Source organism: Canis lupus, chromosome 38 (genome assembly GCF_003254725.2).
Source record: "Canis lupus dingo isolate Sandy chromosome 38, ASM325472v2, whole genome shotgun sequence".
Lineage (NCBI taxonomy): Eukaryota > Metazoa > Chordata > Mammalia > Carnivora > Canidae > Canis > Canis lupus.
The window spans coordinates 21083677-21111461 of NC_064280.1; the positions used below are offsets into that span (position 1 = coordinate 21083677).

A 27785-nucleotide genomic window follows, 5' to 3' on the forward strand; every position below is an offset into this window, starting at 1 on the left:
AACACGCGAGCCTCCCCACCACCAGCGACTGGCGAGGGGAAGTGCACACACGTGGAAGGTCTGGAAGCCAGGGAGGGCAGGGCACGGCTGAAGCAAGTGCAGCAGAACGTAAAAGCAGCAGAGAAGGGGGGATGAGGGTGGGGAAAATCCGCAGGAGCCTGGTGGCTTCTTCTGTGTCCTTTCCGGCTGCAATAAGTTTGCAGCATCCCCAGAGCAGGGCAGGAGGACCAGATCCCTAAGTGCTGCCCCTCAGGGGTTCATTGGCCCCCCACCCCCCGCCCCCGCCTCTGAGAGCGAGGACCTGGAATTAGTCCCCTTGAAGTCAGAAAAGCAGGGGATACTCAGAAAGCAGACACGAAGTCAAGGGCCCAGGTCGTGGCGAGTGGAATCGGAAAACAGGTTAGGAAAAAAGACGGTCCTTGATTATCGGCCCCGGGAGGCTCTAAGCCCGGCTTCCATGCTACTTCCTCTAATGCCTTTTTATCATGATGTTGCCTTTTAGAATCCGCTGAAAAAGTCAAAGCTTTGGAGGAGATGCCCCAGCAGGAGAGACTGTTCCCCCAGGTGCTCCCCATCCCAGCCGCACTTTGGTCACTGGCCTTAGGGTACACTGCGATAGGGGGACCCACCCCCCCCCGTACTCCCAACCCAAGGCTCGCTCCACCACGTGACCTGGATGAACGAAGAGACAAGTGGGCAAGGACAGAAACGGAGACATGGACCAACGGACAAGCCCATAGGGGCTCTAGATCCACGTCCTCCAACTAAAAACATTTCATAGGAAAACATCCTCATGTCCGCAAAAGTAGATCAAACCGGACCAAAGAAAGCAGCAGGTTCCTGCGAGAGCCTCTCGGTGTTGAGAAAAGTCTCAAAGACTCTACCCACCCCCCAACTAGAGCTACCTCCCCGACACACACCACCCACGGCGGCCCTTGGTTGCCAACAAGCCCTTTGTGATGGGGAAGCAGAGAACCAAGTCGTAGAGACTTGGGTTGAGCCCCCCGGGTCCAGGCACACCTGCAGCTGCACACCCTACATCTCCCTCCCCCCAGCTCTATAGGCCAATGCAGTTCTTCCTTATTCAAGGCAGTTGAGATTACGGTTTTCTGAGCATTTGGGGAAAAGGCACCTTAAATGGATACCGAACGTAAACCGGCATTAACACTCCTGTAAAACCACAGAGCAGTAGGTATCGAGAGTTCCAAACTGGGGGCGCCTGGGTGGCTCAGTCGGGTCAGCATCTGCCTTTGACTCAGGTCGTGATCCCAGGGTCCCCACATGGGCTCTCTGCTCAGCGGGGAGCCTGCTTCTCCCTCCCGTGCTCCGCCTGCTTGTGTTCTGTCAAATAAAGAAATAAAATATTAAAAAAAAAAAAAGTTCAAAATTGTTCCTTCACTTTGACCCGGCAAATTCACTTGGAGGAACTTAACCCTCAAGCAATAATCCAAGACACACGCAGAGATTTATACATAATGAGGTTTGTTGTAAAAACAGAAACCAGGAAATACACTGAATGGCCCATGGGGGATGAAGTGTTAGGTAAAATTGTGTTTTATCCTTAAGGATAGCATAGTATGAGATCATGAAAAGAGCATGTTGACCACAAATTATTAAATATAAGGTTAAATGTTTTCCCTTAAAAATGAAGATTAGAGATTTTTTATGTGCTATGATCTTAACTTTGTAAAGAAAAGTAAAATACACAAAAATAGAAGATAGTGGGCCAAGTGCTAGTAGGAGCTGCTTCCGAATAGGGGTTTATCACAGTAATTTCATGTTTTTTTTTTTTTTTTTTTATTCCTTCCTCTTCAAATGCTTTACCAAGGGAAAAGCAATAAAACTACCCGCCCGGCCCAAATAAAAGTCATTCTTCCTCCTGTTAAATAAAACCGTTTTCCTTAAAGCCTCCAAGAATTCTGTAATTCCCATGTAAGAACCTGTGGGATCCTTCCACACGGATCACCAGGACAACCGTTGAGATATTTAAGACCCCTCCACAACAGGCATTTTGCCCGGTCCAGGGTCAAATCCATTTTCCCAGCCATCCCCACAGATGAGGCTGGCTTCTCCACCTCTGCCCTCTGCACACATTCCAGTGCACCCAGGGCTCTTCAAAAAGGTGCTCCAAATTCATCACAATGCTCCAGGTATGCTCTAATAACTTCCACTGAAAGGATGGGGTTCTCACCTCCCTTCTCATAGACATAGCACCTCTATTAATACAGCCCATTTCCCTTCCCATTTCCTTCCAGCTCAGGAGTGAAGAGAGCAGCTCCGGGGCCAGACACAGAGACAGAATTCACAAAAACATATGCTTCCTCTCTCTCTTCTGAGACCTCCTGGTTCCACCGCACCCCCCACCACACACACAAAGAATTCCTCAGGGGTGAGGTCATGCTGAACTTCACTCTGAACCAAGTCCAGAACTTTCTAAAGCCCAGGGGAAGGGTGCCGGGGGAGATGCAGCAGAAGGCCTGAGCCTCAAAGCTCTCTGGAGGTAAGCCCCTGCCTCCAAGGCCAGGCCACAGGGTCTCACAACATTGAGGGGCCCTTGGGTCTGATTTCCGTTCAACCAGTTTTCATGGTTCCCCAAAGGGGCGTGGCCTACACCCCCAGGGAGTCAGAAAGTGCTGCTCCCTGCCTCAGAACACGAGCAGCCTTTTCGGTGAAACAGGAGGTTTCAGGATTCTTCCCATGTCATCAGATAGGTCCTGAGTGCAGGTCAGGGGAAGGGCCTGATGGAATGAATCCAAGGCCGCAAGGGTGAAAACCCACCCAACATCTACCTGCACCTGCCACGCACTCACAGCGGGCTTTGACCTGCCTGGGCAGCCAGCACGTCCTCCCCCGGGGGAGACGGCCACTCGGCGATGGGAGGACGGAAGCTGAGCGAGAGCTGTGGGCTTCCCACCATCGCTCCGTGGCGAACGACGCCCAGACCCATGCTTCCCTCTCCAGGCCCGTGGCTTCCACCAGCAGCTCGGCCCCCGCCTCCTCCCACCGAGCCAACGGCGCTCCCAGATCTGGGACCAGGGACGTAATTTGTATCCTGCTTCATGTGCATCTGCATGCGGGCTTCACGGTGCTTAATTCCGAGTGGGGCCCTCCAACACCGAGGCCAGTCCTCCACAGCTGTCCTCAAACCCAGAATCACTGAAACCTTAAAACCAGTGTGTTCGATCGAATCCCCAGCGCAGCAGCACCCGAGGGCCGGCTTTTAAGGTCAGTCGTCTATCAGCACCCGCTCTGGGGCCAGGGGGCTTGGCAGGGACCTGTCCGTATACACAACCCAGGCAGCCCTCTTCTGGGGAAGGAAAATCACTCGAAGCTCCTGATTTCACCCACCTGTGCACCTGCACCACCCTCGCCAGAAGGGCTGGGAAAAATAGCAGATGTGACACAGGGCCACAGGCCTCCGGTACCTCTGCCAGTTATTTTCTGCATATCCTCGGCAAAATGGGGATGGCACCAACTATCGATTCTCACAAAGGTTTATGATTTTTTCTTTTGAAAGAGAGAGAGGCAGGGGGGGCGGGGAGGAGGGAGAGAATCCCAAGCAGACTCCACGCTGAGCACGGAGCCCAATGTGGGGCTTGAGCTCATGACCGGAGCTGAAATCGAGAGTCCGACACTCAACCCATGGAGCCGCCCGGGAGGCCCTGATCCTTACCAAAGGTTTAAAAGGTTAAATAAAATGAATGCGGTTTGAGGAAGCCAACAGCACACGCAGCTGTTCCCTTCTCCCACTCTTAAAAGGACACCTTTGCAGGACTCCCTCCCGACAGTGACCTCTCCATCCTGTCTCCTCCTACCTTAGGCTCCACGTAATTCTAGAAGCGGACTCTAGGAGATCTGATGGTGCAGTGCGACCTAGAGCTGCCTCGGTGGTGAGATGTGGGGAAAGAGGCTCATCCCCAGGCTGACCCCCTGTGAGGCGGGGCACTTGAACCTCTCTGGCGTGGAGAAGCCGTAAGGAGTGTCTTTGCCGTATTTGATAGGGCCACCCGTATCTGCTGGGCGGCTACTGCTTGCAGGACAGCATGCATCGAGCCCCCCTCCCACTGCTTGCTGCCCGCCTGGGGAGCTGAGACCCATCACCCGACACTGAGTAAGCCTCCTCCCCTCCCCGGTCTCGGGGGCCACGTCTAAGTGGACGGCAGGCCGAGGACTCTGTCCGGACTGGCTCAGGACGGGCACCGAGAGCGTCTGGGTGGCCCTTTTTACCTCCAGGGCCAGCACAGGGAAGGCTCCCAAAACATATCAGGTCGATCGATCAGCACAAGAATGAGTCAATTAAACGTGAGTCGAGGCAGTAGGGCCACCTGCAGGTTGGCACAGACCCCAACCAGGCCCGTGCCGAGGGCCACCAGGAAGCCTCAGGGAGAGACGGGAGCCCTGCCCAGGTCCTCCCGAGGTCCGTGACCTCAGTCAGGGCAGCAAGAACCACCCAGAAACCCCGGCATCATCCTCAGGTTCCTCTCTGGGTTGACATTCACCTCGAGTCTCTCAACAGCAGATCTGGAAACAGCCAGCTCCTGCCCTCCCTGCGCAAGGGCAAGCTCACAAAGGCCGGACTGACAGGATATTACAGAGATCAGAGACTTCAAGCCCCGGAGCCTCGGATTCACGCGCAGATGACGCCAAAGACAGGCCAATACGGAGGGACCATCAGGGAAGATTACAGGCCTGACACCCCAGTCTGTAATTAAAATGTCATTCTGTCTCTGCCCCAGCCCCTCAACGAGTATCAGGACAGCCCACTCTCTCCTCCACCCCTTGGCTCATCCTCCCTCCTCCTGCATCTTCTTGGAAAGCCTTCCAGGTCAGAGCCTGGGGGGGTGGGGGTGCAGTTGGGGGGGCAGCAGGTAGAGCCAGTGACCCCTTAGGCCATACTGCATGCCCCGTGAGGCTCTCTCCATCCCAGCCCCGAAGAGCAGCCCTGGGGACACAAGTGAGCCTCAGGGCAGTGTGACCCCAGGCAGGGCAGGGGCCAGGAGGGCTAAGTGCTCTCAGGCACCCCCAGGCCAGGCCTCTCTGCTTCCCCACCCGGGGAGAACAGGGGAGACAGCCCGGTGCCTGGTGGTGGGGAGAGCCCGGGGAAGGCCACCCAGCAGACCCAGGCTCCCCGAGGGACCCAGAGCAAGCCTAAAAAGGGCATGGGTGAGAGACCCTAAATTGTTTTGCTGAGTCAAGTCTGCACCGCAGGCTCCATCTCCCGGGCTTCCAACTGAAAAGCGGGTCACTTAGCTCTCACGCTCACCTTGGGGCCACACCAGGCTCCACCCACCTGTTCCATTTCACCAACACTCAGACCCTGGGCTGGGCGGGCGAAAAGCCAGCAGCCAGGACAGGACATCCAGGCTGCGGAGAGCCCCCACCCTGCGCCCCCCTCCCCAGGCCACCCAACCTCCAGGCTGCCCCCCACCCGCCTGAGCAAATCCAAGAGAGGCCCCCAGTGTCCTGCACTTAAACCCACCCCCAGCAGGCTCTCTGTCCTTGGTTTCTGCCCCACATGGGGGCAAAACACCAGCCTTCAGGGCCCACCGCGTGTGGCCTTCGCACTGGCCTGAGAACGCTCACCGGAGAGACACTGAGCGTTTCTTGAGTATTTACTCTACGGCACCCAAGACACTGTCGATGGTGGTTAATTATTACTCAAAGAAATGGACTCTGCCCTCAAAAACGTGTCTTTTATTGCACTTGCCAATAAACGCCCACGTAGCGCGTGGCCCCACTCACAAAGGAGCGGGGGAAATAAAATGAAAACCGCCCCTAAACCACCTTGCCCGTCTCTGCAATCTGTCCACAGGTGCAGCCGGCAACGCGAGGGGGACACAGCCCGCCCGCCCGGACTCAGGCGCTCCCCCAGCCTTGACTGACCATCTGGCAGCCCCAGTCCGCTCCTCCCAACAGCCTCCCTGCAGGAGTCAGGCTGACTGTGGTGGGCCACTATGTATTCTGCTGGATTTCTATGAGCGGCGTCGCGCACAGCCCGTGGGGTCGTGGGATGCTCCCCAGCACCTCCTCCCCGCTTCACGGCAGTCTCAGGCCAGGCCGCCCCTGCCAGGGGCCTGCGTCCCGCGTGGGCTCCTCCTCCCCGACACCCGCACAGCGGCTCCGGCAGCTCCACCCTGCACCCCTGAGATCCCAGCAGCATGCAGAGGGCTCCGCTGTCCTTCTGGCCTCAAAAATACATTGAACGGGGCAGCTCAGCAGTTTGGCACCTGCCTTCCGCCCAGAGCGTGATCCTGGAGACCCAGGATCGAGTCCCACGTCGGGCTCCCTGTGTGGAGCCTGCTTCTCCCTCTGCCTGTGTCTCTGCCTCTCTCTGTGTGTCTCTCTCATGATTAACTAAAGAAAATCTTAAAAAAAAAATACATTGGACGCATCCATCAGTCATTCTGTATCAATCAAGATTAATACAGAAACAGCTCAGAATCAGCCAACCTGACAAAGAAATGAACCCCCACGTTACCCTGAGCCACACTCCTTTCCTTTACCGCCATCAAATATGTGGTCTCCCTCCCCAAGAGCCAGTTGGTGGATTTTCATTTTACCACATTTTCCTTTACCACATTAAAGAAATGTCAATTTGGGGCATCTGGGTGGTTCAGTCGATCAAGCATCTGCCTTTGGCTCAGGTCATGATCTCGGGGTCCTGGGGATCGAGCCCCGTGGAGGCTCCCTGCTCAGCCGGGGAGTCTGCTTCCCTCTCTGCCCCACACCCCCCTGGTGCTTTCTCTTTTGCAAATAAATAAATAAAAATCCTTAAAACAATTAAAAATTAAAAAAAAAAAAAAGAAGAAGAAATGTGAACTCTGCAACTCTGTGTAAAAACTCAGGAGGAAAAGAAAGGGAAGAGTCAGCACTGAGGATGACAATGGGACGCTGAGCCTCAGCAATGACTAAGGCACTCTCAGCACTGCTGTGCCAGGATTCCTTGGACAAGACACGGCCACCTGAGAGCCAGACCTCATTTCACTCCAGCTGGCCTAAGTACCCCTGTGGACCTCTCAGGGGACTCGCCCGAGGCCCCGCCAGCCAAGAGAAGAGCTCACCCTGAGACACCAGAACTGGGCAGAAAACGTATAGAAAACCCAAATCTAAACAAAACATTTAAGCACCAACACCTGCCCCCCACCCTCCCGGGGCACATGATTGACCCTAAACCCTGTGTTCCATCAGCAAAGACATTCTGGTCTCATTTACCCCTTTAGCCAACAGTGAATTCCTTAGTTATTCTGACGATTGCTTACCTTTTTCTTTAAAACCAATTACGTACCTGGCCTTGATCCATGACCTAGAGGAAGGCATATGATATATGGCACAGGGCTGCTCTCAAGATGCTGGCAATCTAGTTGGAAGGCTCAAGCTATCCCACAAAAATTTGACCCAAGAATAAGGGCCTGAGAACCGAATTCCTATTGCCAGGAGTGGCTGGGGAGGACACCGGAGGGGAGACAGGGATGCCAGATGGTAACAGAAAGGATGAGTGGCATTGTAAAACAAGAGGGAGGGCACAAAGAAAGGAAAGGGTAGGACAAATACCATGGTAACTGGGAAGACAGTCCAAACAGGTATACCCAGCCTGCATGGAGGACAGGATGCTCACCTGGAGCGGAAGGAAGAGAAGTCTGACTTTTCTTTGTAACATTTGTTCTCAATTAGCAGAGTTTGTTCGTTTATTTATTCAGTGCCTAGATGCTGAGCCCAACCTAAGTGCCAGGCACTGTGCTGGGCGCTGGGATGCAATTTAAACAGGTCAGGGCTTTCCAGGACCTCAGGACACCCTCGCAGAGACAGTAAACACGTTGGCAATTAACGGACAGGGTGATACACACTGTGAGTGAGCATAAAGGACCGTAAAGAGGGGGCGCCAACTTCATGCTGTTAAGAAAAACAGTAATGTTGGAATCCATCAATACTGCTATTCCTTTTATTATTTTTTAAAGATTTTATTTGTTTGAGAGAGAGAGAGAGAGAGAATAAGAGTATGAGCAGAGGGAGAGGGAGAAGCAGACTCCCCGCTGAGCAGGGAGCCCGATGTGGGGCTCCATCCCAGGACCCCGGGATCATGACCTGAGTCTTAACCAACTGAGCCACCCAGGTCCCCCCTTTTTACTATCATAAATACTGTTTTTTTTGTTTTGTTTTGTTTTGTTTTTTAAGTAAACTCTACCTTCAACGTGGGGCACAACCTCGCAATCAAGAGTCAAATGCTCCTCCAACCGAGCTAGCCGGGTGCCCCCATCCTGTTATTCTTAATGGCAGCTCCCATTTACTGAGCACTACTGCATGCCAGGCCCTAGATTAAGCATTCATGTAATCCCCAGAGAGCCCTCCAGTCACTGTCCCCACCCCCATTTCATCCAAAAAGGAAACACATTTCACAAAGATCACAGAGCTACTAAGTGGCAGCCCAGTGTTCGGAGAATGTCCTCTCTGGCATTTCCTCTGCTACTAGGCGGGCAGGTGCAATTCCAACGCAGCCAGGCTTCCTAGCACCAGCCGGGCAATGCACCCAAGTTAGCCGCTGGCCAAACCCTCCAAGAGGATGCCCAACAGCAGACTCTAGTTTCACAAGCTTTGTCAAGACTGAGTATCTCGACCCAATTCCTCATGCTTCTCCTAGGATAAAGCAGAAGTTAGACTTCCTCGCAGCATTAATATCCCCCTCCTACCTCCCCTTCTGTCTCTCTCCAGCCCCAATCCCCAAGGACAGCCAAGGACTGTTGGCGAGACACTGTCTCAGACCCACGAGCCCAGACCAAAGGTAGAGAACACTGGCAACTTTGCCAACCCCACACTACGGTTTTTCTGTGCTCCTTTTGATCATCTGTGAGATCATTTTCAGAAAGAAAAAAAAAAGTCATTTCCATTTCCAAGAGCCCCTTTGGAACAGAGTACAAATCTTGAAGGTTGTGGGGAGCTGTTCCACAGACACAGAACTTCCAACAGGAAAGCAGAAACCACAGTGCCCTTTGAGAAAAGGTCTCAAAACACGGGCACAGCCAGCCCTGAAGATTAGTTCAATATGGAGAGGGCTCTCCTCAGCCAGCGATGGGCTCCCAAACCAACCCAGAGCCCACCAGCTGCCTCGATGGACCAACCAGGCTCTCCGTGACCCACGAGGCTGCGCAGAGCTCGCTCACCCACTGGTCACGGCCACGGGACTGTACTATCTGCTCTATGCTAAGGGAGTGAAGGGTGCTCTGGGTCCTTTATTTTGTTGGAGAAAGGAAGAGGGAATATAGAGGAGTCCAGGGAGGTAGTGACTATAAAGTTGGGAAATCATATTTTGTTGTTTGTTGTTGTTGTGTTTTTTTTTTGTTTTTTGTTTTTTGTTTTTTTGAAAGAGGAGAGTAGTCAAGAGATCGGAACTAGGGCAGATCCATCTGGGATATTTATTTATGGCCACGCATGGGGAGCTCTGCACGCAGCGTGTGTCTATCTGACACTTGTTGCAGTGACAGCGTCGCATCTCCGGGGAGCCGGGGAGACGGGCAGCCCTGGCAGCCGTGTCACGCTCCAGCGAGTTGGCAGCTTTGCCTTAGATCTTCTGGCAAATACTTGCCAATGGCTCAGATGGAAAGGTAACCTCTTAATTAGAAAAGATAGGAAAGAAACATCCATGGAGAAATGGAAAACAGAGCAGCAGCATCCAACAACTGGTGTGGGGCGGGCACACCAGGGAGGAAGAAGGGTTCCGGGCTTGGGGAAAAGAGTCTGGAACAAATAGGAAAAAAAAAAAAAAAACAAACAAGCTTTGGCTGATTTCTGAGAAGCGCCCCCTTTCCCTGGCCACCTCCGAAACCAGGGGAGAGTCTTCAGGGAGTGGCCGGGGAAGGGAACAGACAACCCAGCTAAATTCCAACGGCAGCCAAGGAAATTTAGAGCCTTCTGGCTGCTATTCAGCAAACTAGACAAAGACGTAGTAAATGGCAAAGAGAAAAAGGAAGCGCACGTAATGCTCCATCAACACAAGTTCTTGAACGCGGGCCCCTCCTCTGCTCAGGCCTGATGGCTGATTTGGTTTCCCTTCCCAAGCCCTGGGGCCTTTTCTGCTTTCTCTCTCCTGGAGGCTTTTCGGCCACCAGCATTCCCAACAGCCCTGAGTGCCTCAGGTTCCTCCCTATAAGCCAGGCAACTGGGACAAACTCTAGTCCAGAATGGCCCGGAATCTCCTCTCCCTTCACCCCAGTGTACCCCCACTTCAGGCTGGGACAGCCCTGAGGTCGGCCTTTAGAGATCCCAAAAGGGATGGCCTGTGGCTGAGCAGAATTCAAACAGGGGGTCTGGGGCGCCTGGAGGGGGCTCAGTTGGTGAAGTGTCTGCCTTCCGCTTGGGTCATGATCTCGGGGTCCTGGGATCAAGCCCCATGGAGGGCTCCCTGCTTATCAGGGAGTCTCTGCTTCTCCCTCTCCCCTTCTCCCCTGCCAGCTCGTGTGCTCTTTGTCTCTCTCTCTCAAATAAATGAATAAAATATTTTTTAAAAAATAAAAGAAGGGATCTAGAGCTGCCTCTTCCTACAAGACAGTCCAGGCTCCCAACCTCAGCCACTCTGCGGCCACAAGAGCGTTGCTGCTTAAGGCATCTGGGAACCTCCCGACAGCCCGAGAATCACCTTTTCAGTAATAGTTAAGAAAAACCCGTAACTGTCAAAACTTCCCTTCAACATCCCGAGTGCTCTCCAAAGGTGGGCTGCTCTCTCACACAGGGATTTCTCAGCAGAGGCTGTGGGTTCCTCACACGGGCACATCCTAATTATTCACCGGGGGTCAGAAGGTCTGGCTGCAGTGAGGAGCCTGGGCTAGACACCTGCTCAAAGTCTCTCCTGTGGCCCGTCTGTCTGTAAAGGAAGTGGGGGCACCTTCTGTTGCATAAAAACGTGGGCCCAAGCATGTGAGGTCTCTGGCGGAGCATTTAACTTAAAATCCAAACACCTTTCAGATTCACACAGAAAGCTGCAAAATCACCTAATAAGGAAGACAGAGCAAGGTCCACAGACTGGTAAACCTGACTATAACCAGGTTAGGTTATTTTAGAATCTGTATCTGTACTGACTTATACCCAAATCAGAAAGGGACTGGCCATCCGTGGAAGCAGAGAGACGCGGAGTCTTAGAAGCAAATATGGATTTAGCCCGTAGAGGCACAGACCAGAGAAGCCTTTGGCCCAAGACTCGCTGCCAAAGCCACCTGACAGGGGACATCCTTTCTGGGGGGTGAAGGCGGCCATCAGGCCTCTTGGCCTGGTTCTCTAACACAAGCGTTACTTGTACCCCTTATTTTGAATTAACAAATCATAATAGCCCTCTTGCTCATCCTTTCACTCCGATTCCAAGCCTGCCCCACCACGTCCTGTGCTATGCTCACAAGGTCTGCTTCCAAAGGGCCAGTCGCCAAAAGCAAACCACAAACCACCCCTGAGACCCTTCCCATTTCGACAGGACCACCTTGGGAGCAGCGCATCTCACACTGGAGTCTGAGACACAGCCTGAAGTATCCCTGAGAACGCCAGGTCGATGGCTGGGACCAGCTGCTCTCAAACTCAAGCTGCTTCAGAATCACCCAGAGGGTTTGTTAAAGCACACATTCTTGGCCTTAACCCCAGAATTTCTGGTTCAGGGGTTCTTAGGTCGGGCCTGAGACTCTGCATTTCTCTGGCATTCCCAAGTGAGCCTGATGCTGCCGGTCTGGGGACCACACTTCAGGACTCACCGGCCTAGACCATTCGAATAATCCAGGACACAGAGCTGGGAAACCAAAAATATGGTCACTGGCCTGAGAACCCCAAACAATTCACTCTCCTGCAAAAGGACCATCACCTTCTAGCTGAGTAGAAGTGAACCCCTTAGGTGAGCACCAACCACATGCCAGGATCTAGACGAGCACGTTGCCCCCACGTGATCCAATTCTCAATCGACAGAGGAAGGCCTCAGCCAAATGAATGGTGTCATTGTAACAATAATAATTATTAAAAATAACGGGCCAATAAATCATCTTGATCAGAAGGGTCAAGAGTCAGTGACCAACACCGAGAGGTCAATTACAGGATCAGTGTGAGCTCACCTCCCCTCTGGCCCCAGGCCTCTGTCACGGAGGAGGAAAAGGGAATTTAGCCAGCAACCCGGGAGAGAGCAAGAATTTCTGGAATCTCTTATCTTCCTCTGCCAGCCCAAACACAGATCCTTAAGCAACTCAGTAAATCAAAGTATACACACCAAGAGTCCTGGGAGGCCCAGGCCTCTCCTCCCACGGTCCCTCCGAGCCAGAGCCTGCAGCAGCTGGGGCAGGACCCCGTGGCGGCCGAGGCGGGGTGTGTGGAAACAGAAGCGGAGTGGCTGTCCCGGCAGAACTCTGCACTGCAGGGCATTGCACAGGAGGCACTTTCTAGCAGGAAAGGCTCCCAGGGGAAGAGCACCCAGAAAGAGTCGCGACAACACTGCCCAGGGGAGGTTCAGGGGTCCTTTCCAACCCGCGTGCTGTTGTGTGAACACTGACAGTGGTGTGTGCCCACGCTGAAATGCTAAAGGATAATCCAACTGAGGCCAAGAGCAGAGCTGCTTTATTAAACAAGGCTGACGTGGCCAAGCTCAGCTGTGAGGTGGTGGGCGGTGCTGATGGGGGCCACCTCCATCAGGGCTCCTCCTCGTTCAGGACTCCAGGAAAGCAACACAACAGACACTCCCTGGCTTCTGGAAACAGACGCTATTTTCCAAAACCCGGACTAGGCCTGGCCTAGCAGCACACCCCTCCTCTTCCACTGCCGTGCGCACAACCACCAGAATTTTACCAATGCCTGAAGTATGTTCAGGGAGGAGAGAAACCCTGGGGTTGCCGAGTCCATCCAAGCAGGGAAGGCTGGCTTGTAAAACGAGAGCTTGAATTCAGCCTGGAGATCGGGGGAGCCAAGTATCTGCAGGGCTGCAACCACAGGAAAGGGATGAACCCCATTCTGTGCGCACCTGGCCAGGGAAGGGCAGAAAGTAGGGCAGTCGCTACAAAAGTCACATTATTTTCGTAACCGCCACAGAAAGCAAAGCTCCACACAATCTCATCTGGTGCCAACATGCAGCCCTGGGTTATAAAATGGTAGGAAACTCCTCCCTGGCCGTGGCCTGGAAGTTCCTGCATGATCTGGGCCTGGCCGTCTCTTCAGCCTCATGCTCCATGAGAATTTTTCTCCTGTTGCTGGAAGAGGCCAAGCTCACGCCTGCCCCCAGTCTTGTATGCGCTGATCCCTCAGCCATGAACGACTCTCGGCAAGGCCAACAAAGGTCAAGCAAGGCTGGCTCATGGTCAACACCCAGGCTTCCTCCAAAGGTCTTCGCAGGCGGCCCCAAAAGAGCCCACCCCACCTTCCCCTTGGTCACATCACTGAATTTTCCTCACAGGACTGAACTGCTACCTGACGTCACCTTGTTCGTGATGTATTTGTACTGTAACCAGTCGTCCCCACCGTAAGTTCCATGAAGGCTAGAGACCTCCTCCGTCTGCTTCCCAGGGCCTAGAATGCTAGCAGATAAAGCCACTCGAACACTCGTTGATGAATGAGTATTTGTTAAAGAAATGGCTTGTGCCCGGTGTTTTAAGTATGAGGAGCCTGGCTCTGTGTGCAAAGGTGTGTTCTTTGGCATCTAAATTATAGAAAACTAGCTGCCTAAGAATTAGCAGACCACTGACAAAAATACGCCAGCTTTTCCGTAATAACTTGTTAGCAGAACTAAATAAGCACCTTAAACTTTTTCCATGTTTTGAATAACGCCTGCCTAGATATTTTTGCTTTTTACAATGGCAGCTTCAAGGGATAATTTGGGGTGGCTATTAATACCCAATACACGTCTGATGTATGAAGGATCACTCTCAGACCTTCTATTGTAAGGCGAAATGACAGGATATAAATACCACAACACACAGACTACGACACAAATCCAAACTTGATATATTTGTGGAACATGCTGAAATAATCCTAGTATTGGCCAATGGTTTCAATTTTGAAGAAAAAACAAAAGCCCTTATCTCCCTGGTATTGTTTTTTTTTTTTTTTAATTTTTTTTTATTTATTTATGATACTCACACAGAGAGAGAGAGAGAGAGAGAGAGGCAGAGACATAGGCAGAGGGAGAAGCAGGCTCCATGCACTGGGAGCCCGACGTGGGATTCGATCCCGGGTCTCCAGGATCGCGCCCTGGGCCAAAGGCAGGCGCCAAACTGCTGCGCCACCCAGGGATCCCCCTTCCCTGGTATTGTTAACCAAAGTTCCTGCACTTCATGGGTGACATAATGATCCCACCACAATGCGGTCTACCTCCAGCCTGCCTGTCACTTCTCCCAAAGATTCAACAGTGGCCAGCCAGATCGTGCTCTGCGCCAAAGCTGAAACACTCCAGCTATTCTCAGTGTTTGCCAGACTTGGGTCTCAGGCCACGTGACACCCATGAGCGGTGGGCCCGCACGTGAAAAAGCCCATTTCAATAAAGCCAGTGGTCCAGGTCTTAGAAGGGACATTAACAGTAGAGCATTAATCAAGCATCATGAAAACGGCCTATAAAGAGACTGCATGATGGGCCCAACTCCAGCAATAGAAATCAAGGAAGAATTCTCACAGAGCACAAGTCTGCGGAACAGAATACTGAGCAAGCTTCCCAACAGGCCACAAATAATTTGCAAAAATGGTTGCAAAGGGCATCATTTGCTTATGCAAAATAGCATCTTTTATCTGAAAACTCCAGGGTGCCATTTGCCCAGGGGCTGTTCCTGTTGAGATCCTAAACAGGAGTGAGAATCAGGGGACCGGGGTGGCTCAGCGGTTGAGAGTCTACCTTTGGCTCAGGTCATGATCTGGGGTCCTGGGATTGAGTCCCACATTGGGCTCCTCTCAAGAGCCTGCTTCTCCCTCTGTCTGTGTCTCTGCCTCTGTGTCTCTCATGAATAAATAAAAAAAAAAATTAAGAATTAGAATCAGTCCCAATTTTCAAGAGTCCAGCTCCTTTCTCCACCGGCCAGATAAGAAAGTCGTCAATGGGCAATCAGATTGGTTGACTTTAGGCTGCTAAGAGATCCCCCTGCTACAAGAGGCCTCCTCACATTGAGAATGGCAAGCTAGAGATGAAGACAACAGGAGGGTATAGCACCGTATTTCTGAGGCCCTGGAGACTCCTCCAAATGCTCTCTTAGCTCTGTTCTCTACACGGCTGTGTGAGTATAGCTGAATCAGGCAGGGGCACACACAGATTGTTTTCCATCCAGCGCACCACGTGGCATCTCAGACACGGAGAAGTTCTCAATCAGGGCAGCAGACAAGTGGTCGTGGGCTCTGGACACCTGCTGCCACAGCAAGGCCACTCTGAATCAGATTCCAGCTCACCATCAGGGACCTTTGTTTCCATGAACTACTCCATGTCCTCTCTTCAACTAGCTTCACAGATCTGTAACACACCGCGGCATGCTGGACAGGATGACGGCGAACCCAGCACACTCTTACACCCAAAGGATATGATGGGGGGGGGGGGCAGGGGGGACGATGTGGCAACGTACGTATCAAAAGCCTTAAGATTCTACATACCCTTGAATGCAACAATTCCATTTAGTAATTTAGTCTAAAGGAATAATTCTGAACGGATTCAATGATAGAACTACAAGGATATTGACAGAGAGCTACGAGAAACTAGAAACAAGCTAAATATCAAACAACATCGTCCTGGTTAAATAGTTATGCTATATCCATCTACGAGAACGTAAATATACTTGCCATTAAAAGCAATGCTTTCAAGGACTAATGCCATGAAGCAATCTTATAAAATATTAACTGAAAAAAAAAAAAAGGCTGCAAAACCTTCTACAGGACAAGATCTTTTAGTTAAAAAATATTCCTTTTTTGTTAAAATTACATCCTATGAGATATACACTAAAAAGCTTTACTGTGGCTATTTCTGGCCAGTGGGATCGCTGGCAAGTTCTGCGTTCTTTTTCTCCCCCCCCCCCCCATCCTTTAGAACACTTTGATACAATAAATGTGAAACAGGCTTCATACCAAAGAGAACAGGGGTTATTATTTTAAAATAATTCACTGCACCGTGGAAATATCTCACAGGGTTTAAACACTCATCTGTGGGAGACAATCACAACATCTCAGAGGCAAGCACAGTGACATTAAGACTTCTGCCCAGAGACACGCGTTATAACATGGTGCCAGCCAAAATGCCGTCTCACTGTGTGTTTCCTGAGGTCTTGAACAAATGGTGCCAGATATAGACACATCACACCAGGACTGCCCTATCTTGATGCCATAATTATAAGTGTTATTTTAACATTTGCAAATTATACATATATATGTGTGTGTATTGTGCGCGCTTGCGCACACAAACACACACACACACACACACACACACACACACACACACACACACAGAGTAAAGAAAAGCAACTCTGAAAGAAGGAAAGAACTGGCTTTTCTGGTCCCAGGCAGAGCTGATCATCCAGCTCAACCCCTCTCATGATGTACTCCTGGTGAATCTTGGGAACAACTTCAGAGCCTCACTGTCTCCTGGAAGAGACAGGACATGTCAGCCAAAGGTTCAGAATCGAAATCTGATTCTAGAGAAGGAGGTAGTGTGTGTGCATTCTTTCTAGACTCTGCGTGCAGAAGCTTTTATGTGTCCTTCATCACAAATCCCATGACATTCCTCGTTATTATTTTGACTTTTACACCATGGGCAACACTGTTACTAGAAATTACATCACAATCCCCTTCTTAGGGATCCTAGCAGCTCTGGGAGACCGTTTGTAGACGGCTCAGACAGCAAAAGTCCCTGCCGTTGGGACGTGCTGTCCCAGTGTGCACGGCAGGTTACCATACCTCAAGCCCAGCCTGAGGAAGGAGTCCAGCCCCTCAACTACGTGGCTGTTCAGATCAACCCCATCAAGACTCTATAGTTCTTCAAGTCACCAAGTTAGCCAAAAGAGAAGAGTAATCTGTGAAAGCAACAGGTTCTGGAAGGTGGAATCAGGTTAGCATAAAATGAACACAAGCTGCCAAGTAGTGTCACCAAATGGACCCTGGGACAGGCAGGATAATGCTCCCACCCACACAAGGACATCCACGTCTCCATCTCCAGAACACTTGAACAGGTTGCTTTATCAGCCAAGGTTCTTGGCAGGTGTGATTAAATCAAGGGCCCTTCTGGGGTGCCTGGGTGGCTCAACTCAGTCAGTTGAGCATCACACTCTTGGTTTCAGCTCAGGTTATGATCTCCGTGAGATCGAGCCCTACATTGGGCTCCGCACTAAGCAGGGAGTCTGCTTGAAAATTCTCTCCCTCTCTCCTTCCCTCCACCCACACGAGCACATATGGACTGTCGTTCACACGCTCGAGCTCACACACTAAAATAAATCTTTAAAAAAGAAAAAAAAATTCTTCTATGGAGAAATTATCATGGGTCATCTAGCAGCCCAATGTAATCGCAGGGTCCTTAAAGCTGGCAGAGGGAGGCAGAAGAGGAGCATCAGAGAAGTGTCCGTGGAAGAACCATCAGAGGCGTGACAGGGCTGACTTTGAACACACAGAGGGGAAGGGCCCCGGAGCCAACAGGTATCAGCAGAGCCTTCCGAAGCTGGAAAAGGCAAGGAAATGATCTCCCTCAGCAAAGGACACAACCCCGCGGACACCTCGATTTTAAGCCAGTGAGACCCACATCTGACTTCAGACCGAACGATCACAAATGTACACTAAGTCATTAAATTCGTGGTGATTTATTACAACAGCAATAGAAAATAATAGAGAGATGGTGCTGACTGCTCAACAGCTGGGATCCTGCGACCCACTGCCACACAGGAGCGAGGCTGCAGCCTGGGTGTCGCCCCAGCCAGGCTCAGGGAGCTGCGGGCACGCGGGGCGGCCTGCGCAGACCCGGGGCCGGGGGGGCGCCGAGGACACTTGCTGGAACGCCCCACAACGTGGAAAAGCGAGGTTCAAATCCCAGCTCCACTCACCAGAAGCCGGTGACTCCATTCTTAAACTGGAGGAAGGCTTGAGCATTGATTTGCTGTCGTACTCCTCCCTTCGTTCCGACACGACTACACGACGGGATGACGTCCTTCACCGCGGACCTGCACGCCCACGACTACACGAGGGCAATCTCTGCAGAAATTATTCAGGGGCTGACGTGTTCTCGGAGCGGTTTCTTAATATTCAAAGACATTCACATCCTCTTTGGAAGCCAGTTGCTTGTCAGCAGGCTGGTTGTTTTTCTCGCCAGTGACGAGCGGATCCAACCTTGCCCAGTCCTCATTTGTCCGGGGAGGTTCGAGCAGCTCTCCAGCAACCCTTTTATTGACTAACTGGAATCCTGACATCTTCTGCAAGATTTGCAATTTCACTTCGAAATGTATTTGCATCAGATTTGCATCGTGCTGCTGCAGTGGAAAGAAAACAGGAGCCAAGGGCCCTTGAGGATGGACCAGAAGAGATGTCAGGTGTTGGGGGGAGAAGCCGAACGGGGCGGGCTTCAGCTTTCTACTGCTTCGTGACAAATTAGCACAAATTTCGGGGCTTACCAAAAACCATGTTTATTTTCTCCATTTCCCTGGAGCCAGCTTGAGCCCTCTGCTCGGGGTCCCACCGGCTGCCATCACAGTGCGGCCCATGTGGTGTTCCACTCTGCACCCCGGGTCCTCTTGCAAGCTAAGCTCCCCATTGTTGGCAGATTTCAGTTCCCTGCAGCTGGACTAGAGGACGGAGGCCCCTATCCTCTGGCTGGCTGGCGGCTGGGGGTCACTCAGCTCCTACGCACTGCCTCACTTCCTTTCCACAGGACCCCTCAGACACAGCGGCTCTTCTAAGCCTTCAGGAGAAGCTCTTGCTCCAAACAGTCTACTATAAAGGGACACAATCTCGATGGGGGAGTGGGAGGGAGGTTAATACAAGGACATGATGCACTGGTGGGTCACCTTACGGCACATTCGCCATTAGGACCATTTGATTGATTTTTAAAGATTTATTTATTGGAAAGAGTGAAAGAACGCAGTGGGGGAGGAGCAGAGAGAGAGGGAGAGAGCGTCTGAAGCAGGCTCCGCACTGAGCCCCATGAGCTTGATCTCATAACCCTGAGATCATGATCTGAGCTGAAACCAAGAGTTGGACACTCAACCGACGGCACCACCCAGGTGCCCCAGGGCCATTTTATAAGCAATCAGTTCATCAGTGAAGGTGCAGATGTTATGAACGCTGTTGCTTTCCTAGGCGACCCCATAATTCCGAAGTCCTGAGAAGGAACCCGTGCATAGTAAGGACGCCTGGTCCTCACCCTCAGATCCATGCTCTTCATTCCCGCCCACTGTGGCTCCACTGGGGCCCAGCATTTCCTGCCAGCACGAATGAAGGTGTCTAATCTTGTTCTCCCCTCGATCCATGCTCTACTCTGCCCCTAGAAAGGGCTCAGTATCACACACCCCTTCCTCACCGTGTTTTCATCTGCTTAAAAGGCATCCACAGGTCCCCAGCAGCAGCAGGAGAAAGTCAAAGCTTCTTTGTGGGCAAGGCAGTGCCTTCATGTCTTGTGGCCGGAGGAATCCAGTGCCACATGCCTCTCTCTCCAGCCTGCCCTGTGCTCTCCCCCTCGAGAGTCTGGGGACCCCTCCGCCTGGATTTCCCTCCCCTTCGTCCATCCTTCCAACCCAAGCTCCAGGATCCCGGCTTCTGTGAGGCCAACCTTGGCTCCCCCAGGGGGTCCTGCGTGATCTTTCCCATCTACAGAGCATTTACTCTTCTGTGCTACAATATTTACTGGTTTTCAGGCCCTTCTCGCCATACTGGGGGCATCTAGAGGCCAAGAGCTCCTTTTTTCCTTCCCGTATCTCTAGTACCGGGGAATGGGCAACAGTAATGGTATTTGAATTAATCCTATTTCTAGCACAAGGGTGGCAATTAAGAGTCCAGGTTATGAAACCACACAGCCTGGGTTTGAAGGACGGCTACACCACTTACTAGCAGCATGACTCAGAGCAGGTTACTCAACCTCTCCGTACTTTGGTTTCATCATTTCTAAATTTTAAAAAAATTGATAGAGATTTTTCAACTCTAAAATTTCTTGAAAAAAAAAAGAATACCTACTTTAGGAGATCACTATGAGGAATAATATTGTTAATAATTTATTAAAATAAAGTTCATATTTGTGAAGGACTCAGACAAAGGTACGGAGAGGATGGGGACAATACAAATATTTGTGAAGTGAAACAAACACGCCACAACCACGTGATGCGCAACGGTGAGAAAATCATCCCAACAAAGGAGAGATGTCACACAGATCGGGGGGGTGAGCCAACGGTTACAGTGTCCTCATGGATGTTGTTCCAAACAAACAAGAAAAGGCACAAATAAAACATAAACTATGACAGGAGAGAGAAAGCAGAAACTGCAAAATCCTAATAATTCAAGTACCTGAGTGACAGGCATACAAGGAACTCACCTCATCTGCTTTTACAAATTTGACAACTTCCAGAATGAAAACAACTTAAGCCTGAATCAGCCAGCAGCCTGGCCCAGCATCCAGGGAGAGTCAAAGTATCGGGGCAAGGCCCTGCCTCTCACTCGCCCAGGAACCACCCTTCCTGCAGCAGTTCCCACACAGCCGTGCATCCCAGGTGAGCCCAAGGACACGTCACCCCAGCCCATGCCTCCGAGGCCACGTGCATGTCACCCCCAAGTCGTGCCTCCCTCCAGAGATGGCGTGGGGGACCGAGAAGCTCGGCCATCGAGAGCTGGGTTCAATCTCATGCTACTCTGTCACTATTTAACCTTCTCGACCTCACTTTGCTCATCTCTAAAATGGAAAACTTCGCCTACTAAGGTCACTATGAGGATTAAACAGATGAAAAAGTAGCATACTGTTTGCTACATGGCAAGTAGTCAGTGCAGGTGTCTTAAAAATAAAACAAAAGCAGGGGTGACTGGGTGGGCTCAGTCCGTCGAGTCTCTGCCTCCCACTCAGGTCATGATCCTGGGGTCCTGGGATCGAGTTCCACATCACTCCCTGCTCAGTGGGGAGCCTGCTTCTCCCTCTACCCCTCCACCCTGCTCTTGCTCTCACTCCCTCTTCTCTCTTTCTCTCTCAAATAAACAAGTCTTAAAAATAAAACAAAAGCTAGTGCACGGAGGATGTTGAAGCTTAACACCTGGACAGGCCAGCCACCTGCCCCCATAAATATAGGGCGTTCTGGGCCTGGGCCTCTTTACACCAGTGACTGGGTAACCAGAGCACACAGCTCACCTACCTGGAGAACAGACTTGCCACCTCAATGTGACCCGAAGGCCTGAAAGGGCCACAGGTGAGCCACCAGCCCCTCCGCAGAGCCACAACGGGGTGAAGGGCTCAGCTGCAGGAAACTCCCCAGGGCTGCTGGCCCTCCTGCCACACCCAAGGTGAAAACAGCTTCAGGGATCACGTTAAGCTCCTATTCAACACCATGGAGGGATCCTCAAGGCTCCACTAAGCCCCGACTCCTGCAAAGCTGTTCCAAATCACAAGGTCACCCTATTTTCCCCATATTACCTCCCAGAATTAAAAAATAAATAAATAAAAGTTGTCAGCAACGCAGGTGGCAATGCGTGCCACTCAAAGAAAAACAGGAAAGCAGGTCAGTAGATGGGCAGCTCAGCAACAGAACTGGTCGTTTTCAGAGCGTGCTGACATTTTCCAGGTGAAATGAAGGGGAGGTGGAAGCCTCCAGGCATTTATCCTGAAAACTTAGGTTCACATAAAAAATCTGCACGGGAATGTTTATCGAAGCTTCACTCATAATCACCAAACTCTGGAAGCAACTGGGACATCCTCCAGTGAGGAAGGCTGAACCTACGAACGGCGGCCGGCCCACGGCACCGAGGAATACTACACAGCAGTGAAGAGCCACGAGCTGCCAAGTGACAAAAAGGCCTGGAGGACTCTTGAGTGCACATGGCTCAGAGACAGAAAGAAGCCAGTAGGACAAAGCCACACACTGTGATTCCAATCACAGGACAGACGTTCTGGAAAAGGCGAAGCTAGAGAGGCTGTGTCCACAGTGGCCGCCAGGCATGTGCAAATAGGGGGAGCCGAACAGGTGAAGCAGAGGATTACTTAGAGCAGTGAGGTTAGTCTGTAGGACCCGGTGATGGCAAATACGAGACATCTAAGCATCGGTCAAAAACCCAGAGAACTCCACAGCACAAGAGTAACCCTTAATATACGCAATTAAGACAGAAATCACTTGGGAGGTTGGGGGGCAGGGAAGAGGGGGGACAAGCCGGGGTGGAAGGACAAACTACAGAAGAATCAAAACGTGTCACAGACGTATGAAACCGCCCCCCCCCCAGGGAGGTGGGGGTAGAAGTGCTGGCCCAAGTAACGTGGGAGCCTGACCGTGGAGTCTACAGAGCTAAAGGCAGAAGCAAGTACACGTGTACGTACAAGAGTGGACCGGCGTGTCCCCATGGGGCCCGGGTTCACAGCTTACACCACCGCACTGGAACTGGACAATGAAGGGAGCGCACGGTGGGAACCAGTCCTCTCACCGTGGGAGGGGGAGAATGAGGAGGGTGGAACGAGTCCAGGGGTAACGGATCAGACCCGGAGCCCACAGCATCTTGGATTCCCGACCCCCTTTTCTCCAGTGAAAGGAACTAGGGCTCCCTACAGAAATGGCGGATTCTAGAACTAGGTCAGGAAATCTACAACATGAGCCTGGAGCATCTTGTAGGGCCAGAAAATTATTTAAAAAAAAAAAAAAGTGCCCCCCAAAGACCCCCATGCTGATAGGGTTCTATCACCCAAGTGAATGAGCTCTCCGTGGTCAGAGCAGGAACAATGTGGGCGATAGAATAAAGTCGCAGTTATAATCCAAAGCATGAAATAAGTCTTAGTGAGTCTACACGGACATAACTCAATGCCTGACGAAGTGCATGAGGGAGAAGAGACGATCTCCACGCAGAAGTCCATGCAGCCTACGTGGGTACCCTGCCCTTAAGGAAGCGGAACACAACTCCCCGCTCTAGCTGTGGGTGACAGGGACTGTCCCTTCCAGAGAGGACAGTATAGAAAGTGAGAAAAACTCACTTCAGAATCACTACCTCGAGTCATGTGATCAAGGTTCACATCAACAGGGATCAACGGTATGGACAGAACCGGCCCGAGACAGACTGTGGTGGGAAGGACACTGTTCTTCTTTCCCAAACACGTTACTCAGGACCAAACACCAGCAGCACCTGGGTAGCTCAGTGGTTGAGCATCTGCCTGTGGCTCAGGGTGTGACCCGGGAGTCCTGGGATTGAGTCCCACATCGGGCTCCCTGCATGGAGCCTGCTTCTCCCTCTGCCTGTATCTCTGCCTCTCTCTGTGTGTTTCTTATGAATCTTTTTTTAAAAATTAGAAAAAAAACAAAAAAACACCAGACAAATCCCAACTGAGCGGCACTCTACACAACATGCCCAACAAGTAATCCTCCAACCTGTGAAGGTTGTCAAACACGAGGCAAGGCTGAGCAACTGTCACCGCCAAGAGGAGCTGAAGGAGACACCATGATTTAACATAACAGGACAGCTCAGACGGGATCCTGGAAAAGGGACGTTGGGAACAGCTAAGGAAACTCCACGAAGTAGGGACTTTAGTTCATGATAATGGATTGTTATCAGTTCATCCATTGTCATCCACAGGCCATACCAATCATTGAGGGGGGAAGGGGGTTGTCAGGGGGGCGGATATAGGAACCCCTGTACTTTCTTTACAGTAATTCTGTAAGCCTAGTAACATTTTATTTTTTTTTTATTTTTTTTTTTTTAAGATTTTTATTTATTCATGAGAGACACACATACACAGAGAGAGAGGCAGAGACACAGGCAGAGGGAGAAGCAGGGTCCATGCAGGGAGCCCGATGTGGGACTTGATCCCAGGACCCCAGGATCACACCCTGGGTCAAAGGTGGTGCTAAACCACTGAGCCACCTGGGCTGCCCGCCTAGTAACATTTTAAAGTAAAAAGCTTATTTAAACAAATTTAAAAAGCAGACTGCCACTGAGCAGAGATGAACTCCCCGTGTGTTTAGAGAAGAATGGGTCTTTGACAGCAGGTGGGGCAGCGCACTGCCTGGGTACCGGGCCACCAACCCTCAAGCCTCCGTACCAGCCAGGCTACTCAGATGGCTCATGACACCCCCTCGCCCCCTACTAGCCCCCCCCACCCAGATTCAACACAACTCTCACCCCTGAAAGCTCCGTGAGGACCACCCAGCTGGAGAGGTGTAGCACTCAGAAGTGGCGCAGAGCTCGCTCAGGAAATGCTCAGTGTTAACCCTCCAGGAACTGAGCCCCATCCCGGCAGGGACACACGTGACCCAACAGCGTCACGACACTCAGGGAGTCCCAATTTAATAAGAACAATCCTATTACAAGGCAGGCTAACATACACCCGAGGAGAGAGAGAAACAGCAGCTGAGGGGCACCTGGGTGGCCTAAGCACGGTCAAGTGTCTGCCTCTGGCTCAGGTCATGATCTCAGGGTCCTGGGATCGAGACCTGCATCGAGCTCCCTCTCCCTCTGCCCCTCCCTCTACTTGTGCTCATGCACTCTCTGTCTCTGTCTTAAATAAAATCTTACAAAAAAAAAAAAAAAAAAAAAAAAAAAAAAACAGAAAAGAAAAGAAACAGCAGCAGAGTTGAGCCAGAGCTCAGAGAAATCAGAAGAATTTCCTAGCAAAGATTTTTATTTGAAGTGGACCTTGAAGACTGGACAGCAGGCAGGCAGCAGAGGCAGAGAATTCCAGAGAAAGGGAGGAAGAGGACAGGCAGGCCCAACTGGACACCACACGTTCAAAGACCACCAAGATAGTTTGCCCATAGAACTGGACAACGAGGGATCCCTGGGTGGCGCAGCGGTTTGGCGCCTGCCTTTGGCCCAGGGCGCGATCCTGGAGACCTGGGATCGAATCCCACATCGGGCTCCCGGTGCATGGAGCCTGCTTCTCCCTCTGCCTGTGTCTCTGCCTCTCTCTCTCTCTCTGTAACTATCATAAATAAATAAAAAAAAATTAAAAAAAAAAAAAAAAAAAGAACTGGACAACGATGGAAAAGAAATTTCGACGGGCACAGTGGAGCCAGCCCGGGAGGCCCCTGCCCGCCAGCGGAGAACTCCGTGTTTCGTTCACGGGCAGCAGGGAGCCACGGACGGCGATTGAGCAGAGCCGCGAGAGACCTCATGCTGGTCTAGCAGCCGTGTGCTGGAGGAGGAGCCCGCCAGCCCTGCCAGCACAGCCTCCCCGAGGCCGGATGCACACCTGCCCCACGCGCAGCGGTCCCGCATGCATACTCGGGAGGGCCTCCCCTCTCTGCACACAGGACACCCGGATTCTTTCTTAAAGCAGCAACTGAGTGCCCGCCTCCCCCCCACATGCAATTAAATGCAGGCGTGTCTGGGAATGGATTAAAGTGAAAATCATAAATCAATACCATGTCTTTCACTAAACAATCTGGCTACCGACTCCCCACCGGCCCCTTGGCAGGGTGTAGTTGTTTAGCGTAAAGGCAGCCAAACTCTTACTTAAATTAAGCGTCATCCCTGCGAAATGAAGAAGACCACATGAGCAAGCCAACAATGACATCTAATCGAGTTTGAGAAAAGGAGCTCTGTAGAAAAGAAAGCCGAGCGGGGAGACAAGGCTGGGGCAGAAGCCAGCAGGTGCCAGGAGAAGAGTCAGCTCAGGGCTTCCGATCAGTAGGGTGAGCGGTAAGCGAAGGCCGAGGGCCGCCCAGCACCCATCCGCGGACAGCCTCCTCTGGAAGTGGCACCTGGCGCGGTTGCTGCTTAGCATCCCATGTGCTTTCCAAAATCCCAAGTCAGGAGATTGTAATTTTTTTTATTTTGACCTCAAAGTCCAAGGCCGAGAAGAACCACCAGCCCGGCTCCCCACAAGGAACAGGATCGTGGGGTCTGAGCCTCACACCGGGCAGACAGCCCAGCCCCAAAGCAGGCCTGGTTTCGGCAATCACGCCTGAACCGAGCCAGACTGGATTCCAGCCCCGCACCACCTCAGCCCCTAGAAAGCCCCTTGCTCAGTAAGGAACGTCAGCTTTCTACAGCATCCAGAGCAGACAAGCGTTCAGAGGCTCGGAGCCGCCTTCCGACCTGTTATCTTTCCTAGGACCTCATTCTTGGTGTTTCAGTGAACAAAGGAAGGAAGGGAAGGAGGGAAGGAGAGACAAACCAACCCAAACAGCCACGAGCTTCAGCAGGATCACAGCTCCCACATCAACTGCGCGTGGATTTCTAGGCCTTTGGGCTTCCGAGCAAGCAGGCGGCCTCCCCGGGGACCCTGCTGCCCCAGCCTCCCTCTGAGCAGCCTGATCCTGTTGATCAGCTTCTGCTGCAGCTGCACCAGCTGCGCTTGGCGGAGGACCAGGGGAGAGCAGGTCTGTTTGCAAGCCCCACCTGAGCAAACTGGCTCAACCAGCAGCTCTGGGGAAGCAGAGACGGGACAGAACCAGTATGGACAGGATGAAGCCCACGGGGACTACCGCGGACTCTGTGCAGGGAGAGGCCTGGCGGGGAGGTCAAGGCAGCATTCTGTGCTAACACACGATGTCCGACTACAGATGATCTGGAACGAGGGTACGTCCTGAGTGGGAACGTGGGTCTGCCTCAGAGACAGTGAGGACGGAGCCCAGGCTCTGGAGCCAGATTCCTGGCCATTAGGTGACCGTGTGACCCAGAGCAAGGCACTGAAGCTCCTCTTCATACAGCAGTTGGGAGGATTCAGGGAGGCACCACAGGCCAAGTGCTTAGAACAGCTCCTGTTACGCAACAACGAATGAGCCCAAGGATGGACTTGCTGTCATTGGTATATTTGAACTAGACTCTTGCTTCTTACAGGTGTCTGATGTCGGGGTCACCTGGAAGCAATGAAACCATCCCCTCCTTGTCCTTTCCTGGTTTTTCCATGAAGTGGCTTTCGGTTCATAACCCTAAAGAATTAAGGGGGCTCAGTCGGTTAAGCATCAACTCTCGATTTAGGCTCAGGTCATGATCTCAGGGTCCTACGATCGAGCCCCAGATCAGGCTCCACGCTCAGCAGGGAGGCTGCTTGAGATGCTCTCCCTCTGCTCCTCCCCCTGCTTGCGTGCATGTGATCTGCCTCTCTCTCTACAATAAATAAATCTCGGGGGGGGGGAATTAAGGAGGCACCAAATCAAGTTTTAAAATATTAGCAACAAATATACACCCAGAACTATTCAAACCGCCTTCTCTTCCAACTCCTCCTGGGCCAGGATAAACAAAGATCCACTTGGCACAAGCAAGCCAGGATGTGCACGCCCCCAGTTAACAAGCCCTGTGGTGAGGATACCATTGACAGCGGCCAAAAGGAATGCCAAATCCTCTCCAGAGGGTTAGTGGTTGAGGAAACAGCTAGTGTCACACTAACAAAGGTGATTCCCGCCAGTTAGACGGCAGGGTTGAGTTCACTGCGGAGGGGGGACTTGTCATTCCCGCAGACGACTGCCACGCGGCGAGACGCCTCTCCACGGGGACACAGGACGGGGCGGCGGGGGCAGGGGCTCGGGAGCGGCAGCCGCACTGTTATTTTTCACGCCATTGAAAAGCCAAGGGGCACCCGGGTGGATCGGTTGGTTAAGCATCTGACTCTTGGTTTCATGGGTTGTGGGCTCGAGCCCCGCCTCGGGCTCCGCACTCAGTGGAGGACTTGCCTGAAGATGCTCTCCCTATGCTCCATCCCCTAAACTCTTTCTCAAATAAATAATCTT

General features: G+C 51.9%; 1 protein-coding gene and 1 long non-coding RNA gene across 2 annotated transcripts in view; one reads left to right on the forward strand and one right to left on the reverse strand.

Annotated features, from left to right (window-relative positions):
- LOC112643051 (uncharacterized) overlaps positions 1-6725 on the forward strand; it is a 39244-nt gene extending 32519 nt beyond the window's left edge. The window contains exons 2-3 of the long non-coding RNA XR_007409034.1: positions 2962-3225; positions 3821-6725. This is a non-coding gene — a long non-coding RNA (uncharacterized LOC112643051). The remainder of the gene's footprint in view (positions 1-2961; positions 3226-3820) is intronic.
- Positions 1-27785, reverse strand: part of LOC112643047 (nitric oxide synthase 1 adaptor protein) — a 275681-nt gene that overhangs the window by 155564 nt on the left and 92332 nt on the right.